Source organism: Rhopalosiphum maidis, chromosome 3 (assembly GCF_003676215.2).
Source record: "Rhopalosiphum maidis isolate BTI-1 chromosome 3, ASM367621v3, whole genome shotgun sequence".
NCBI classification, from domain to species: domain Eukaryota; kingdom Metazoa; phylum Arthropoda; class Insecta; order Hemiptera; family Aphididae; genus Rhopalosiphum; species Rhopalosiphum maidis.
In genome coordinates, this window is record NC_040879.1 from 3,423,222 (window position 1) to 3,441,044 (window position 17,823).

The 17,823-nt window shown below is 27.8% G+C and overlaps 1 protein-coding gene across 1 annotated transcript in view; it reads right to left on the minus strand.

Moving 5' to 3' along the window:
* Positions 1–17,384, minus strand: part of LOC113559860 — an 88,466-nt gene extending 71,082 nt beyond the window's left edge. Inside the window, exons 1-3 of the mRNA XM_026965636.1 lie at positions 17,316–17,384; positions 10,669–10,726; positions 9,264–9,379 (exon numbers count right to left, since the gene is read on the minus strand). The gene's annotated coding sequence lies outside the window, so the exon portion shown is untranslated. The remainder of the gene's footprint in view (positions 1–9,263; positions 9,380–10,668; positions 10,727–17,315) is intronic.
* Positions 17,385–17,823: the final 439 nt, after the last annotated feature.

The window sequence follows — 17,823 nt, forward strand, 5'->3', positions numbered from 1 at the left end:
ACATACGTATTAAGCCGAACATAATAATATTATCGTTATTATTATTATTGTTGTTGTGTAATGTCTGTACTGTACGTATGTTGCGATGTATAGCGGTTAGACTTGTTACGACTGACGACAATGAATACAATACACATATAATAATATAATAACTGCGACAAAATCAATATTACCATGTAAACCTACCAAGTACCAGGTACTCGGACATAAAAAAAATATCGGATAATGATGAATAAAAACGATTTATTACATTACAACATTAAGAAAATGTTAGAAATTAAGGCGGCAACGACAGCGAACATTTAGTAAAATAAGACAAAAAATATTTACAAGTGGTCAGTAAAATAGTCGTAACAGAAAACAAATAGATTATAAGAATAAAGAGCATACGAAATTACGAAATTAACCGTAACCACTCGTCATACCCACTAAGTGTAGGAATTACGAAAAGCGGAGAAAATGTAATGAATTAGTTGACCAACTTTAAGACATATATATATATATATATATATATTATACAAGAAGCAAACACATATAGACCAAAGACCGAAAAATAATACATTTTTTTTTTAAAAAAAGAATCAGAGTCGTGCCAATTATTTTGGTCAAAGTGGTGTTAAAACAACAACAAAAAAATAAAATGAAAAAAAATAGTAAACAAAAATATATTTAAATAATGAAAATGCTTATGTCGTAACAAAGATAACAAGTAAAGCGGATGAGTCGTGACCATCATCGTTAATGTTGAAGCTCTGGATACTCGAATGAAGAAATTATAATAATTATCATTGTAATACATGCGCGGAAAGTCTACGTACATCACTAAAGCGTGTACACGCGAGTATGACACATATTTGACACCACTTTGTCTGCACATATAATACAGTCGTAAAAATATGTATTATTCCGTATACTTCGATATATTTTGTCCTCAACCGTTGCTCTCGTAACATTTTATCGACATCCTAAAAATCGGTTCTACTTAAAAAATGAATAATAATAAAAAAAAATATTGTAATCTTCTTAAAACTTAAATTATTTTATGGGGCAACAAGTTATTCGGCTAATATTGATTTTTTTTAATATTATAAGTTCGAATCGCGTTTAAATATAAAACATCAAAATTCAAAATTTATAAATTAAAACTTCATTTTTAATTGTTTTGTAATACCTATATGAATATTATGATTATTTACACGCGTTGAAAAACCGAAATGTAGGCTAGGCCGCGGTGGACTTGATGAAAACCGTTATGACGCACGAACAGCAATGTCCGTTGTAGACCCGCACGATCCGGACTTGGGGTCTATTCGAATTGAGCACATGTGAGTAGATTTGTTTCGATCAGACGTGGGTCGGTTTCGTGTGTCCAGTTCAGTTAATTTTGAAACATACGCGCGTGAACGTGAACGTAAATAATATTACATTATATTGTTCGACGCGTGTTGTCATTCGTGTAGGTCGATAATATGTTTTGTAAGCTATTCGCCCATCGTTACGAAAAAAAAAAACCATACAATAATAAATTGTAATAACGTAAAACGTAAAACATACGTACGACATAATAATATATTGTGTACCCAGTGGAAAATGTCGTGACACTACCGTCGCACTGGTTACAAGTAGCTTTTCGTGTTTATTTACAAATTGCACATTATTAATTCGTGTTTACTATTTACCATATACGTACAATAAATCCGTGCGGGCGTCGAACGTCAAACACTCGAAATCATAACGCGATATTTTTGTGCGAACTTACCTATTTTTTCAACACCGATTTCTTGAAATACATTTTTTTCATACAACGTCGGCCCGTGTATATTTAACTATCATTTTGAGAATAAATAAAGTTTTACGAACACTTTGATAAAAAAATGTATCCATAACGGAGCAGAATAGTCTCTGTTATAAGAGTTTTAAAATGTAAATAAGCTATTTTAACTATATCTATGTAAAATGTAAATCATCTATTAACCGAGAATCCCCTTGTTTTTTTTCAATACTGCAATCATTCAAAATCTAAAATCTTTTTGGAATATTTAAATGTACTTTAAGACCATATTATAAAATTATTAAGATTTTTTGTATTATCTAAAGAGTGTCATCATGTGACATTCTCTTTTCAAAAATAAACTTCCATTTTCAACTGTAAATTATTCGTTAAATAATTTTTTTTTTAATGTTGACGAATAAAAATCAAAAATTGAAATAAGAGTTTCGAGTTACTTTACTTTTTGTGTATTATGTATATAAAGTCCATCAGAAATAGGTTTAAAAGAATGGTCTACGTATAATAAATACTAGATACAACATCTACTTTATATTTTTACTAAAACAATTTTTAAGGCCCACTATTTTTGGTATTAACATTCTAATAACTGACTACTGTGATAGAATTCCTTCAAATGCTAAACGTATATATAAATATGTCTAAATGCATACATTAAAAATGTTCAAAAAAATAAACACTATATAATTAACAATAAAAAACAAAGATTCTATTAGAAAAAATTCATATCACCACAGGATGTATACTAATACAAAAAAAATCTCAAGAACGATAAAATATGATTTTTAATAAATATTTAAAAATTCTGAAAAGATTTCAGATTTTAGATTTTTAATAGCTGCACTATTGAGGAAAATCAAGAAATAATTATTCTTTGTAAATCACCCAATGGGTCTCTACGATTTCGCTATTTTAATCCTGCAGTGATAAAATTAAAATATTAGAAATAAGTCTGCTAATCAAACGCTGTTTATGTACACATTCTGAAGATAACATAAATTTTGGGAAAATTGGGCATAGTTCCACTCAAAAAACACACTAGTTTAACCCACACATTACAATTGAAATAAATAAAATCGTTTATATTATCAAATAATGATTTTTAAAATTTTTTTTTTATATATAGAAATTTTTTTTATCGAAATCACTGAATCCTTATTTTTAGTAGCATTTATTAGCAGTCATTTTTTTTATTTTAGCTAATAATATTTCCTAATTGTTGCTAATGCATTTCGTTTATAACTCCTAAATTTCTTCTCGGATCGAGCCAGCTGGCTAAGTATTAATGACAAAGTAACAATAAAATAAGATATAAAAAACTTGCAACATGTAAATAATTGTTAAATATAAGATTAAAAAGACGAGTAGGAGATATCTTTTTCTCGTGAGTCTGTCTGGTGTATAAAAATACATACACAATTGAAATTACGGTTTTAAACCTAATTATTTATAATGCAATCAAAAAATACCGAAGATATTCAAGGTTAATAGGTTGTTTTAAATTAATTTTATCTGGAACGAATTCGGAAATTTGGTCCCTATTTTAATTTTTACAAACTTAAAGTGTATTCAAAGTTAAATTACCTATTGTCGATTTTCCCACTGTTTAAAAACTCTAAATGTACCTAACCTATACGCTTCCACGTTTTAATATGAAATATATTATTATTATCTTTCCTCATAATGTTATTAATGGCGTGCACTGCAGTAATGCGTGTAAATGAAAACTCGTTTAAATACGAAATTCAATTGCATTTAAACAACTAAAACGCGTATTGCATTGAAAATTATAAAAAAAAAAAGTCCCGCAAAAGAAACTGTGCGTGACCTGCTGTACCACCAACTATATTAATACTATTAATACACGCTTCGATTAAACATTACACAATCGTTTCTGCACCAGTACCTAGTATGTACATATTATATATTGTATAAGTATACTAAATCGATATTACCGAAATCGGCGTAGGTCAGAATCAGTACTAAGACTTTATGATACTATAACAATAGTCATTACCTACTATAACCTAATATGACTCATGATAATATATGCGTTATAATATTGCCTGAAAATATTCAAAAAATAAAAATTAACAATCGTATATTTTATGTTGGGTAGATTATTAACAGATTCACATGTGTTTGTTGTTACAAACGATTAATACCCGAGTTGATGATATATGTAATTGAATAGATATGTTCGAACAATAATATTCAGACGTATGTAAAAAATATACAAGTACGCGTAGGTTTTATATATGTAAGTTTTGTTTCGCTACAAAACTACCCATTGAAAAACTATGATTTATAAAATACGTATGATAAAATATGTGAAATAATATTATTAATATAAAATGCATATAAATAAATTCATAACTTACACTGCTACTTTTATCTATATATTTTATAACAAATAACAATAATGCGACAGAATCAGAACTCTGGTTAAATTATTACGAAATAAAACGTATTTTAAGAATAAAATTCAATGTTTTAAAAGTTTCTTACTATAAAATATATTTACAAGTGGTGGTCACTGGTCAGTCAGTAAGCGATATATTTTATTTGTTTTTACTCCAACGTTTTCGTTTGTACATTATTTTTCCTGTTAGACGATTTTAAAAACCAATTAAATAGTAATTTGTTAAAACAACTATGACTCTGTCCCCCTCCTCTCAAATATTTTAAAAATAAAATTCCTTCGAATATAAAACGTATTTGATGGTATATTTCATTAGCGGAAATTACGGAGGCTTGGCGGTGTAAGCAGCACAAATGTTTCCAAGTCTCCATAAAAACGATGTAAAAAATATTTTTGATGGAAAAGTAAAAATAGAAAATATTTTGAATTTTGACAAAAAAATATTCTTTAATTATTTGGTACCCGTAAGTATTGTTATAAAAATACGTTAAAAATATGAATATCGATTGTCACAATAAAACAAAACTGTATATAATACCTATGAACTTATGTATATTGTATTAGTATCATTTAAAAACGAAAAATTGTGTTTTTAATATCATTTTAACTGTTATGAAAATATAACGAAATTGTGTATTGTCGTTTTTTTTTTAGTGAAGTGAGAACATTTTTTTACGTAATATCTATATATCTTAAAATGTCAATCGCACCCAATAATTGTGATCGATTTCTGCTTATATACAAGTATATTATTCAAAAGTAATGTATTATTGACTTTAAATAAACAAAACTTAATCTACGAAATGTGTAATTATAATAATTAGGGTTTCTGTTTGATTAACATTTAGCAAAATGATAAAATCGACTCACATTTGTAATTTTGTAAATAACATCGGTCACTGAGATACCGTTGTTTATAAATAATAAATACCCAATATATAATGTTATCGTTGGGTAAATACAATATTCAAATAACACCAATGAATAAACACGAATAGTTTTAGTATGATTAGTATTTCGTTTCAAAGTAACACAGTAACGTTAGCTTTAAGTATTTAGTTTAGTAGGTAGATATATTATTTTCTTCTCTGAGTAATATTTCTACTGATTACAATTATTGTTTAGTTAGTAGTCTTAGCGATGTGAAAATATTTTGATTGATCGTCTATTCATGTTGTTAAACATGGTATTATAAAATACGTACAGGACAATAAAGACTTATCTTCTACCGATCGACTCGACACAAGACAATTCGTATACTTATTAGCTTATTATTGTTATGATAATAAATTTGAAAGCAATCATAAATCGAAACATTCGAAAAAATAATTATCTGACAATATGCTGATGTTATAACTTATAGTATGACTTTATAAAATCGTGTATGCTTATAAAAATAATATTAATTATTGTTCAAACAATTATTATTTAATAAATTATATTATATGATTTGAGCAACCCGTTATTAAAATATCAAATACCTATAATATAACCAAAATCTCAATTTTTATGATAAATTTAAAAAAAATAAAGTTTGTTGATTTTCATTCCAAAGGTCTCATCCCTTCTCCTCTCCTTAAAAAAAAAAAATAATAAAACTATAAAATATTATAAAAAACTCCCTGTTTACTGGATTTTTTGGAATTATCATTTATCAACAATCGCTAGTTAAAAAATAACGATCTTCGGATAATCGTTGGAAGAAATGTTTAGCATCCTATTACTTTAAGCTATTCCATCAAAACACACTCAACCTTTCTAATCCACTTAATATCCAATCTCTCCTCCCTCACAATTCCTGGAAACCCTCCACGCCGTCTTAAGCGAAATTGGCCTAGGGATTTCCTAAACTACACCCCCTTCAATCAAGCTGTCCAGTCTTGTAATCAATCATCTCTATTACCTACTTATTGTATTAATTATTAGAGATTGTATAGATATATTTTTTAAATAAAAAAAAATAATAATCATAATAATTATGATCGATGTTAATTAAAAAATATAGTATAATTGTGTAAAATTTTGGCGATTCACCAATCACTATACTTAATGTATATTATTATAATAATAATATATTACGGACAGTATTAAAACAATATCGTTAGGTTATAAAATATTATATGATTCGTTTAATATTTGAAGTGCAGTTACGGACGGATTTGTATTCATTCAATTAAAATATTTAATAATATTACAATAATTATTTGATTCAAATCGATGCCGAAAACAGCATTTAAATCGTTCTTTTAATTTGTTGTATATAAGACGCAACAAGTGACACGCACAGTCAGCTCATTTTTTAATACGCGTACCTATAGACGCATCATGTCTGTGCAATCGTCTTTATGATGTAGTGAAATTAAAATTTTTATATGACAGGATATCGATCAACACGCGTATTTCAACGTGCGTTTTTACCGTTCAAACCTGCGAATTTACCTCTTTTTTTTTCAGTAACACAATCGAACTGTCACGAACAAACCGTTATTGACAATTCCATATTTATGGATTTCACGTTGAAATGTGACTCGATATAATATTATGTGTTCTATTTCGTGTAAAAATGCGCACAGCCAATCGAATAAAAAGCGAACACGCGTTGTTCAGCCGAGTCCTTGTCGACACGATTTTTGATTAAATTTCACCTGGCGTTTTATTTATTTATTTAATATATTTTTTTTTTCTAGTGCATGTTATACCAAACACGCGCGCGTCGGTATACTTCGTAGATAATAGACTGATGATAGACGTATACGTATATAAAAGTGTATTATTATATTTTGACGATGCGAATTGTTTTATATACACATTGACACGCGAACGAATTTTCACGCCGAAACGTCAACACCGATAGATATAATAATATTATGATGCCCACGGACCAAACGAACTATTGTTCAATCGTATTTTGCAAGAAGGGGACGAGTTAATTTAACCGTACCGCGTGAATAACGAAATCTGTTATCATGGTCACCCGGAGGGGGTAAGAGGGTAGAACGGAGCATTTGTTCCCCCCTTTTTTGGAATTCAAATACAATGTTTAAAACTGTGACCTTTATTTTGACTTAATTGCATTAATATTTTGACTTTAGTATATTATATCATTTATACATTTAACATTTACGAAGAATAAAAAAATTTTCGACACTTCTCCCGGGTTGAAATGATTTAATGTATAAAATGTTCGTCGTGAACGAGGTAATAGAAGAAAAGAAAAAATGCATCAAACAGATAATAATGTAACAAAATTTGCAATAGAACAACCGCGGAGACTTCAGTTTTTATTTAATAACGACTAAATAGCATAATATAATTCTGACACACTTTGTAGTGGAATAGACTTTTTAATGTACTTTTTGCTACCTATTTGATTTCATTTTACCCCTGTCTGATAAATTTCCTGCCGGCGCCCATGCCTACAGTCGTGTAATTTATTATTTGTATACGTCGGGCTATATAGGGTTGAGCGAACACATCTCATCACGCATAAAACATAAGCACGTCTGTTGTACATTACGACTCACGAGATAGGAATCGAAAAATGATGGGAATAATGCTGTAATTTGTAAGCTTGTTACCCACCTACAAGCTGATACATGAAAATATCGGAATCGAAGGCGAACACGAATTTCCCGTTAGAAACGGCCCCAATTCGATTTATGCGAGTATACGGGATTGTGTACATATATGTACATTTCACAAAATATAGTATGTGGTTCGCCGCTGTGGGGCGCGCCGTGCCGCCGTTCAAATATATATATACATTATTTTTTGCAACGGTTTACGACGACGTTATAGTACTCTGCTGAAATCACCGCAGTCACGAACGTAGAAGCGTATGTTTTAAAAACGGAAAGGACTGAATGTAATAATGTAATTGGATTATCATAATATATCATATATCTTATAGCATCAGCATACTCGGACAAAAAATTAATAAATAATAATTGATTTATATTTTCAAACGTTGTCGAGCTAACCGATCGTTTTTTTTTTCATTCTCAAATATCATTTATTTTAATATTATTTTAATTAAAAAAAATAATACATATACCGGTCTACGGAGGATGGCGATTCTCAAGATTCTTTCAAGGTTTTTTAACACTTTTCAAGAAAATAATATTAAAAACCAATTAGTTAAAAATATTACACTTGAGCCGTGTGTTAGAATAAATATAGTTCGTGATACACTTAACGTTTTATAATTATTTTGAAAACATATTTCATAATTTAAATTAAACATATAAATTTTTATTTATTATTCTACATTGTTTTTAAATATGAAAATATTAAACATTATCAAAAAATTCCCGTTTTAAAATTATATTTTAAAAGTATTGTATTCATCTCAATTGCTAAAGTATCGTTATACTTATTTCTGAAAGTTAATACAAACTTACTTTATTTAAAAAAAAGTTAATATTTAAACCTAAATTTATCAAAAAATAAAAAATATTCATTTTCATTATTTTTATTAAAAAATAATTTTTTATAGTATTGTAACAGAGCTTTATTTCAACTATCTTCATAAGTTAAAATACTATTCATCAAATTGTCATTACCCGGTACGTTATTTACTATGCACAGGAAACACTTTGATATTTGGTTCGATAAAGGGTATATAAATATGATTACATTATTTTTATTTATTTATTTAGTTGTTTGATGAAAGTACACCCACGACTCACGTGAGCAATATGGTAAAATATGTTTACAGTACATCATAGAGACGAGAATTATTATTAATATAAAGTGCAATATGCTTAACATCGTTAAATTAATGTCAAAATTAAATAAATCTAAACAGCTAAATTCGTTGCGAGGATGGCCATGGTATACCGCGATAATCATAATACGCCGGACTACAGATCAATCGATAGTGATCTTATTCCGTGAACGATAGTAAATTGACGTTGGGCGGGGGAGGGGTAACTCTAATATAAATGTGTGAACTTTGAATTCGTAACCATTGGGTACGTGCTATTTAAACAACATTACAATCATATAGTGTTGTATAATAATATACACATGAAAAAATATACTTTACGTTACCTGTCAAATTGGATTGAAAACGGAGTGAACTTGGAAGCGGATCGTGAACTCTGTGCACACCGGATTACCAAGTTTGTAGATTAACTGTGTAATGTAGTCGAATGTTTTTTTTAAGTCTGTAAAATTTACAACAACTTAGATACCATCGGACAGATAATGTAAATATGAATATGTAAATTATATCGTTAAAGCTGTATCATGTTACACAATGAGCTGTGTGTCCACACAAATAACATTTTTTTTCGAAATTGGATTTATGTGAAACATTATATAATTCGATTCTCGCTTTGTTTATTATTTATAACAAACGCATATTAGATGACATATTTGAAGTACTAAATTTGAGCAAAAAATATTTCTATAATAAAAAAAATATTATTACATAATCATCATTAAATTATTGTTTATTCAGTTATGACTTATATAATTATATCGTCTAACCGTTTGCTGACAGTGTATGCACCACTCGACTGTATAATGTAATCGATCTCTGAAATTATATATAAAGATATAAAACCGACACTAAACAAACTATTAAAATATTGAGAAATATTATTTTCTACGATTAAATTCAGTGTTTTAAATACTTGGAAACCAAAAATAATAATTCAAATTGTGTAAGTATATGAATAAAAATAGAATAACGTTTTTTTAAATATAGTAGGTAAGTAAATTAATGAAAATAAATTTATTTGAATTATTTAACTTATAAGTTAATAAAACAATATAATAATATATTAAGCTCGAACATACTAAATTTATTACGGTACATATAAATAATCTTATTTTTTTACTCGATTAAAAAAAAAGTTGTTAGTTTTTTAAAATACAACCTGCAAAATCACACATAATAATCGTATAACTTTCAATAGTTATTAGAGTAAGCAGATGTATTCTACTATTAGTTTTTATTATTTATATTGCACACAGCTATAATAAATTAAGAAATTACACATATTAATACTTATTTGTTTATTGTTGTTTAAAAATATGTATGTATCCTGTATAATTAAACTAAAAAATAATAAATTAATAAAGTTTAACTAAAATAATATAGATAATATATGTATATTGTAGACTATGATCTGACTTAACATATTATTCATAAAATTAACCTGACCTAAGTTATTTCAATGGATATTTTAAGTAGCTATAATAAAGTTTATTTAAAAACAAATTAACTAGTTACATTAAAAATGTTGTAAAAACAATGTAATTTTTAAAATATTCAAAATTATAATATGATTACGTATTATATAGTTATGTTTAAAATATGATATAATATTTAACGTATTATACAAGACGAAATTGACTAAGAACGTGATTTTAATAGGAAATCATATTATAACAACATAATAAATATATATTTGTTAATAGTTCGATTTACATCAAACATTATACTTACTTGCTGTTTTTGGGCCGACAGTTAATAACCAGTAATGGTGACGACCGATGATGCAAAACTAAAAGAACAGAATCAATGTTTAAGAAAATTAAATTTTGTTCATAAGTGTGATTATTATTTATTAAACGTATAAATAATACAACGAGACTATAATAAGGTTTTATATTTAAAAATAAAACGTCATTGCAAAACCACAATAGTTCCCTGTCCAATAAGCTTATCTCAAATTCTAAGAAGTCTAAAAACGTCAAGAAAGTTAACTATGTTGTTATTATATTATTTTAAAATCAGACGAAAACATTGTATAAAAATGGAAAAGTTGATATATATACTGACGTATTTTATTATACTTTAATGGTATATTATGTACCTATATAGTTGCACCTTTATCGATAGAAACTTTGAGTACGTTTGAAATAAAATTGTTGTTATAGATAGTTTATAATTACATTTAAAACTCGTTTAGTCACAAATATGATATAACCATACGATCGTCGAATTCGTGTTAACAAAAATAACTGACATTTTTAACTAAAAAGCGTTCATTTTGCAATAATTACAGATAGATAATAATAAACATTATATGAAAAGCAGATTTATATCTGTTTCTTACGCCAGTCACATCAGTCATCATTTAAATTTAACATAAATATTCAATTTTATCTTTATCTTACCAAACTGTTAAGTGTTTAGCTATTAGTTCTAAATATTATATTATTGATATTACTTGTATTGATCTTTGTGGGTACTACATAATAATATTATGTCTTTATAATTATACGACTGTACTTAAATTGAGTTAATATTGTAATTTGAAATGTTTGACTTGTAATCGCGAAACGATTATGGTTTTGTTGAAATAATTGATATTTCATTCTGTTTTATTCGCATCGTTTGATAACTGTTTAATTGTAAAGACAAAACCGAAAACTTTTTGACAGGAACAAACAATAACATGATAATACATAATTATAGGGCAATTTCCTTTTTTCGATACGGATATCAAAAACAAATAAGTTGATACGTTTTAATGTCAATACATTTAAATATTGTTTATTTTATTTTAAAAGCGGTTAAAATTAAAAGTGTTAATATTTGAAAAGACCGCAAGTACAGTTATTATTTAAGCTATAGATAAAATAAAATGACTTATTTACATTTAATTATTAAATTCACGCGATAGTTTATTTTATTACCTAATCGTTTAATTCGAAATCCGATTTATTCATAATAGAAATATATTAATGTAATAAAGAATAATAATATCTGTACAAATATTTGAATGATAACTTATTGGTTTTATTTTCAGATTGGGATCTTATTCGGAAATGTTTATCTATCACTATTTACTATCCCACGTTGATGTGAGAGAATCGGGTTCACGATGTGCATATGTAATGCTAATTCTAACTGTGAAATTTATGAATTCTATTTTATTTTTACCCGTACCACTGTCTGTTACACAATAAATATTATGTTATTATTTGAGTGCCGTTACATTTTTGTTTCAGCTTATGGTCGATTAATAGCAATCTACTAAAATTAAGGTCAGGCTAATCTCGTCAGCTAACAATTTTTACTTCATAGGTAGTTCTTAAATCGAACTGGTATATTGTATATTTAGTTTTTCGAATTTTGATAACACGTGAAAATAAAATACGAACGTGTCGTGATGCATAACATAAACCGTGAGATGAATAGTGCGTATCAGTTTTAGATTAGGTTTTACGGTAATCGGTTTATTTTTAAAAACATAAATCTATATCATATCTTATATTGTTATCAGTTAGTAAAATATTCTATGTTGATTCCCGGCATGTTTCGAAAAAAATAAAAATCAAGTTCGTGCTATTTCCAAACATAAAATAAAGTAAACGTGAAAATTTACTGACAGATAATTACGAAAAAAAAATATTACGTAATATATTATAGGAATATATTAATTGTTATTATAACTAACATTATCGAAGTATACTACATTTTTCAAATTGAATTGCTACTAAATAATTATTAAAATACTAATTCAATGTGTATTTTATAATGTTGCGTAATTTTCATTTCTTAATAAGACGTGATATTATTACTAGGCCATAATATTATATACTTTCAACTCTATACACAGTAATGCAACGACAATGAGAGGAATGAGCGCGCGTTTTTCCGGGAAAATGCGTTTACACAGACAAAAAATTCGAAACGATCGAATGACTCGGGCAACAAGTCTTAATATCAGCTCATGTTTTCTAATTTCAGTGGTTAATAAAACTGGAAAAAAACGTCGTGTGTAGTAAGAATTATAACAAAACTGGGGCGCAACTGATTGATGATAATTATTATAATATGTGTTGCAATTTGTAGTGCATCAGTCACTACACAAACGTAAGACTGAAAGGAAACGTAGACATCCGCGGAAAATTGTATACCTAGCCCGAAACCCATATACATGATACATCGATAAATTGTTTGGTGGTTGCAATCAAAAAATATTATAATACTTTGTGCCTATATTGTTATTTTTAGTTACATTACAAAGTAATCGAAATCGATAAAAAAGATACACTTATCCTACACAAATTGCCTGCTGTAGTTATCACGGTTACAATAATGAATGATGACTAAACTGTTTATTTTGTGTGATTATAAAAATGCCGTTTCCTCAAGTCACCAAAATACTAATCGGTGATAACAATTAATTATATCTAAGTAAATTACGACTTGGTTGTGACCTTTGAAATCATGGATAGCAACATTACAACAGTGGTGAGCAGGAGTGGACAGGAAGCTATTTCCTGTTGAACAGAAGACCTATGAACTACAGACCCTTCAAAATGTTTTTAATATGAAAACCTTAACAATTAGAATATTGCCGTAGAAAATTAATCTCTCGGATTCTTATCATATTGTATACGATAACATTATTTACTTTAACCATGATTTATGAACTCGACAATACAACGCGTGATATTGATAGACGCCTTGAAAAATGTAGTAGGTACTTCCAGTTGGTTAAGTTATCGTAAATGTATAGATCCTATTTATAGACTTAACTTCACAATATCGACCAATAGTAAGAATTATGCATAAATTATAACTTACCAATTATAACGAATATGAAAAACGAGTTTTATATGGTATTCTATATTGATTATTGAATAAAGTACAACTATAAATTATAATAATTGTACTAACAAAAGTACGTCAGTCATTATTTTAAATAAATATTTTGTAGAAAAAAAATGTTCTATATCGAACTCGCTACTAAATAACGCGCATGTCCCATTACATTGAAATATTGTAACGTTGATTTAGGGAGGGAGGAGTGAGTTTGAAGCCCTCATTGACCCCGCGGGTTGTTATAATTTTTACAGTCGGAAAGCCTTAACTAATCCGGCCCCGCAAGACAAAAATAAAATCGGACGATAGACTTATTGGAGATTGTCAAAAAAGAAAAACCGTCGTCAGCGGCGGTTAGTAGAAATTGTATGTGATTTTATTGTATTGATAGTTTAATTTACTTTTGACGTCTTCACGCAACTATAACTATACGATGATTAATTTTTAATATGAAACACAATTTAATGATTGGGCGTTCGTATAAAGCCTATATAAGAGCGTATAAGACAAATATTATATTATCTCAATGGAGATAATTGTAAGTAATGAGTTGATGTTGTACGACATTTAACGTCAACATGGAATTGTATATGTATCCAGTGAAACCCCTCTCTAAACTCGTATACTATTATAAACGTGTATAATTTTGCTGGAAGCGGATATATTATGAAGATTATAGAAAATCATAATATAATTTGATTTATAGAGTCTGTGACAATCAAAAACGCTGATATTATTTTTCATCGAAAACTTTAGCCGTGAATTCAAACCCACCAAAACGCATTTACTTGTCATTTTATTTAGATGTTATTGTATCTATTATTGTGAAACAAAAACAACGGAGAAGAAAAAATCCATATTGAATAAGACATTATGTCTGTTTGGAAAAAAATTAATTATCATTATTTTTATAATTTATAAATAATTATGAACAATCTATTGAATTATCCAAGTTGAAAACATATTTTAAAAAAACTATAATTTTCTATTGATTTCACAAATAATCAATTTTTTTAACTGGCTATTTTCCATATTTGCTTTTAATTGAATTTCTACTTCTATCCTTGTATTTTTTATCCTAGATTTTTATTCATTAGATATTTTGACTTGAATATTCTAGTAAAATATATATTTAACTTATGTATTAATATCTCCGACCAAGTATAAAAGAGAAATTAAATTCATGTTGCGCCCATTCGAACATTTTCTGAAGAGAAACAAAATGCGTGGCTATTATAAGTATACTATTACCTACAGCTATACCTAGTCAGTAGTCAGCTAGTAACATCGACAGCTAGACACGTTCATCTTCGCTCGTAAAAACTTTCAATAATTTATAGAAGATAAAAAAAAAATGCCCAAAAAATAATTGTTTACGGGCGGCGCCTGTTATTGTTCGTCGTTTCACTGGAGGTTTTTTTTCCACAAAGTATATTATTTTAATTTTCTTTATTGGGCACGGGTCGTTGGTTTGTAACAAATTGTACGTATCTATCTATTTCCTCTACTACACTAAGTAATTTTGTAAGTACCTTCGTTTCGTACATATGTAGATATCCTGTAGGCTGTAATACTACCTATATAAGCACTAGGTAGACGGATAATGATAAAATAATATTATATACCTAGGTACATTCGTATTTATTATTCAACTCACACGCTCCGGCAAGCGAATTTTATATTTTTGTTTTTTAATTTTTTCCCTTTTGTAAACAGAAAATACGTGATGTTCATAAACATAAAACAAATTCACAAATGTATATATCATACACGAGAGTATAATATGCGAATAATCTCAATAATCTCACACACGAATAGCTATATCTATATTATTTTACCACTAACAATTAATAATTTCAGTTTTCAAAAAAAGGTTTACAAACACACACCAATATTTGAATATTATATTATGATATACACAAACAAACCGAATCAATTAATCTGTATTGAGACTGTCAGTGATCGGATAATAATTGTAAGCCCACCGTAACATTAGATGACGGATGGAGATAATGTTTTAAATGGATTTGGATATAATGTCGCCCTGGATGATATAATATTCTATAATAAAAAGCATAATATACGTCTAAATAAAATATTGTTTTGAAAAAATAATAATTTCAATCTTTTTAAACAATTAATATTATTATTATTAAGTACTTTTTTTAACATATTAAGTTAGTTGAAAAAAACGATGATTTATTATATTACCACATTCCTCTTTTTAATTGTTCTTACAAGTTATAGGTAACAATAATTTATATTTTTAAACAAAAACATATGACATCAACTATTAGCTAACAAAATAAATAAAATAAATTATATTAAGTGAATATATATCTTCGTACAAAAAATTTAATATAAATATTATTTTTATTTTTTTATAATCACCCTGGATGTAATGTTAGAAGTTTTATATTAATTAAATATTATTTTTATTCATCTTAAAACAAACACATTGTTTAATGTTTATATAAATATCAAAATATAATTAATTCTACTAATACATTTATTATTAATAATTTAAAATTATCACTTTATTTTCTCTCTTTTTTAGTTTTATGTAGTGAAATATTGTACGAAGTGTTTCTATTTTATTTTTAATATTCTTACTATATTTTGTACCTATAATATTTTTTTTTTAATTATGAGAGGACCGTATATCGTGTAACAATTATGTGTTTTTTTTTTTTTTTTTGTTATTTATACATTTACCGTACTACCTAATTTTGTTTAGGAATAAGGAGAGATATATAATCTACATGTTATTAAAATAAAAAAAATACTCTCTTAATGTAAATTATTATTATTATAATAGTTAACGCTTTTTCAAAAACCAAATAGTTACTTTGAAAACATTTTTTTTGTATTAAACAGAGTAAAAATTAAATCGATTAATTACGAAACGATTACAATAAGTTTGGATAGAAAAACTATAGGTGTAAAAGTCTTTTTTTTAATATGAAATTAAATTTCACAATTACTAATAATAATATAGATCTAAAATATACGTTTACATTTTTGAAAATTATAAGAAATTAATTATATTTCTAAGATATTCGAACAAGTTGTTTAAAAGTTGTAATATACTAATAAATTAAAATGTAATCAATTTTATTTTTATTCAACACAATAATATTTATTGTCGTAGTTTAAAAAAAAATTGAATTATGAATACAATTGTCTGTAAATATGTTATTATTTTTATTTTAATCGAAATTTAGTAAAAAAAAAAATAAATAAATATATTTATACTTGAGTACCAACTAATAAATTAATATAAGTATAAGGATAGGAATTTAAATTAGGTGCTATTACAATAATGTAAAAATAAAATAGTTCTAAAATCGAAAAATAGTATACACTTTTTTCACATGATTTTTTTTTTACTACTCTCGACTAAGAGTTAATGTTAACCGACCTTTTTTACATCAATGATAACAGCGATTTACAAGTATATTTCATATAATAATATTATATAGGTACATATAAAACAGTAATAATAATAATGTATCTATGCAAGTCAAATTTACCAAAATTCGTCGTCGTCGTCGTCAGATCTTCATCGCATGGCATGGATGGTTGACGATGAGACAGTTTGGTCGTCGCTTGTCGACTGCCGTTTTCGGCGATGCTGCGAACCGACCTCGGCTCTTGGCGGACGGGCGTCAGTCGCTTAGTAGTCGCCCAGAACGCCCGGGCGGTCCTATGGGAACGCTCGAACCCCCGGCCGGCGGGTTGGGGTGGCCGCACCCTCCGTCCGGGGCGCCCCGCGCGATCGCTGCCACCTACCCCCGACCGCACACCGGCCAGAGTGCGCACGCACATCACCCACCGCCGCCGCTTCCGCCGGAGTATACCCGGGACCCGTCACACACCCACCAGTCATCGTCCCACGCGACAACCCTTCGCGCGACGCCGCCACCCACGCACGGATAGGTTCCCCCCGGTGCAGCATATATACATATTTATAGACGACGCGGAAATAATAATTTGAAAACCGAATAGCTATATATGACGTATAATACGACCTGTTTACCT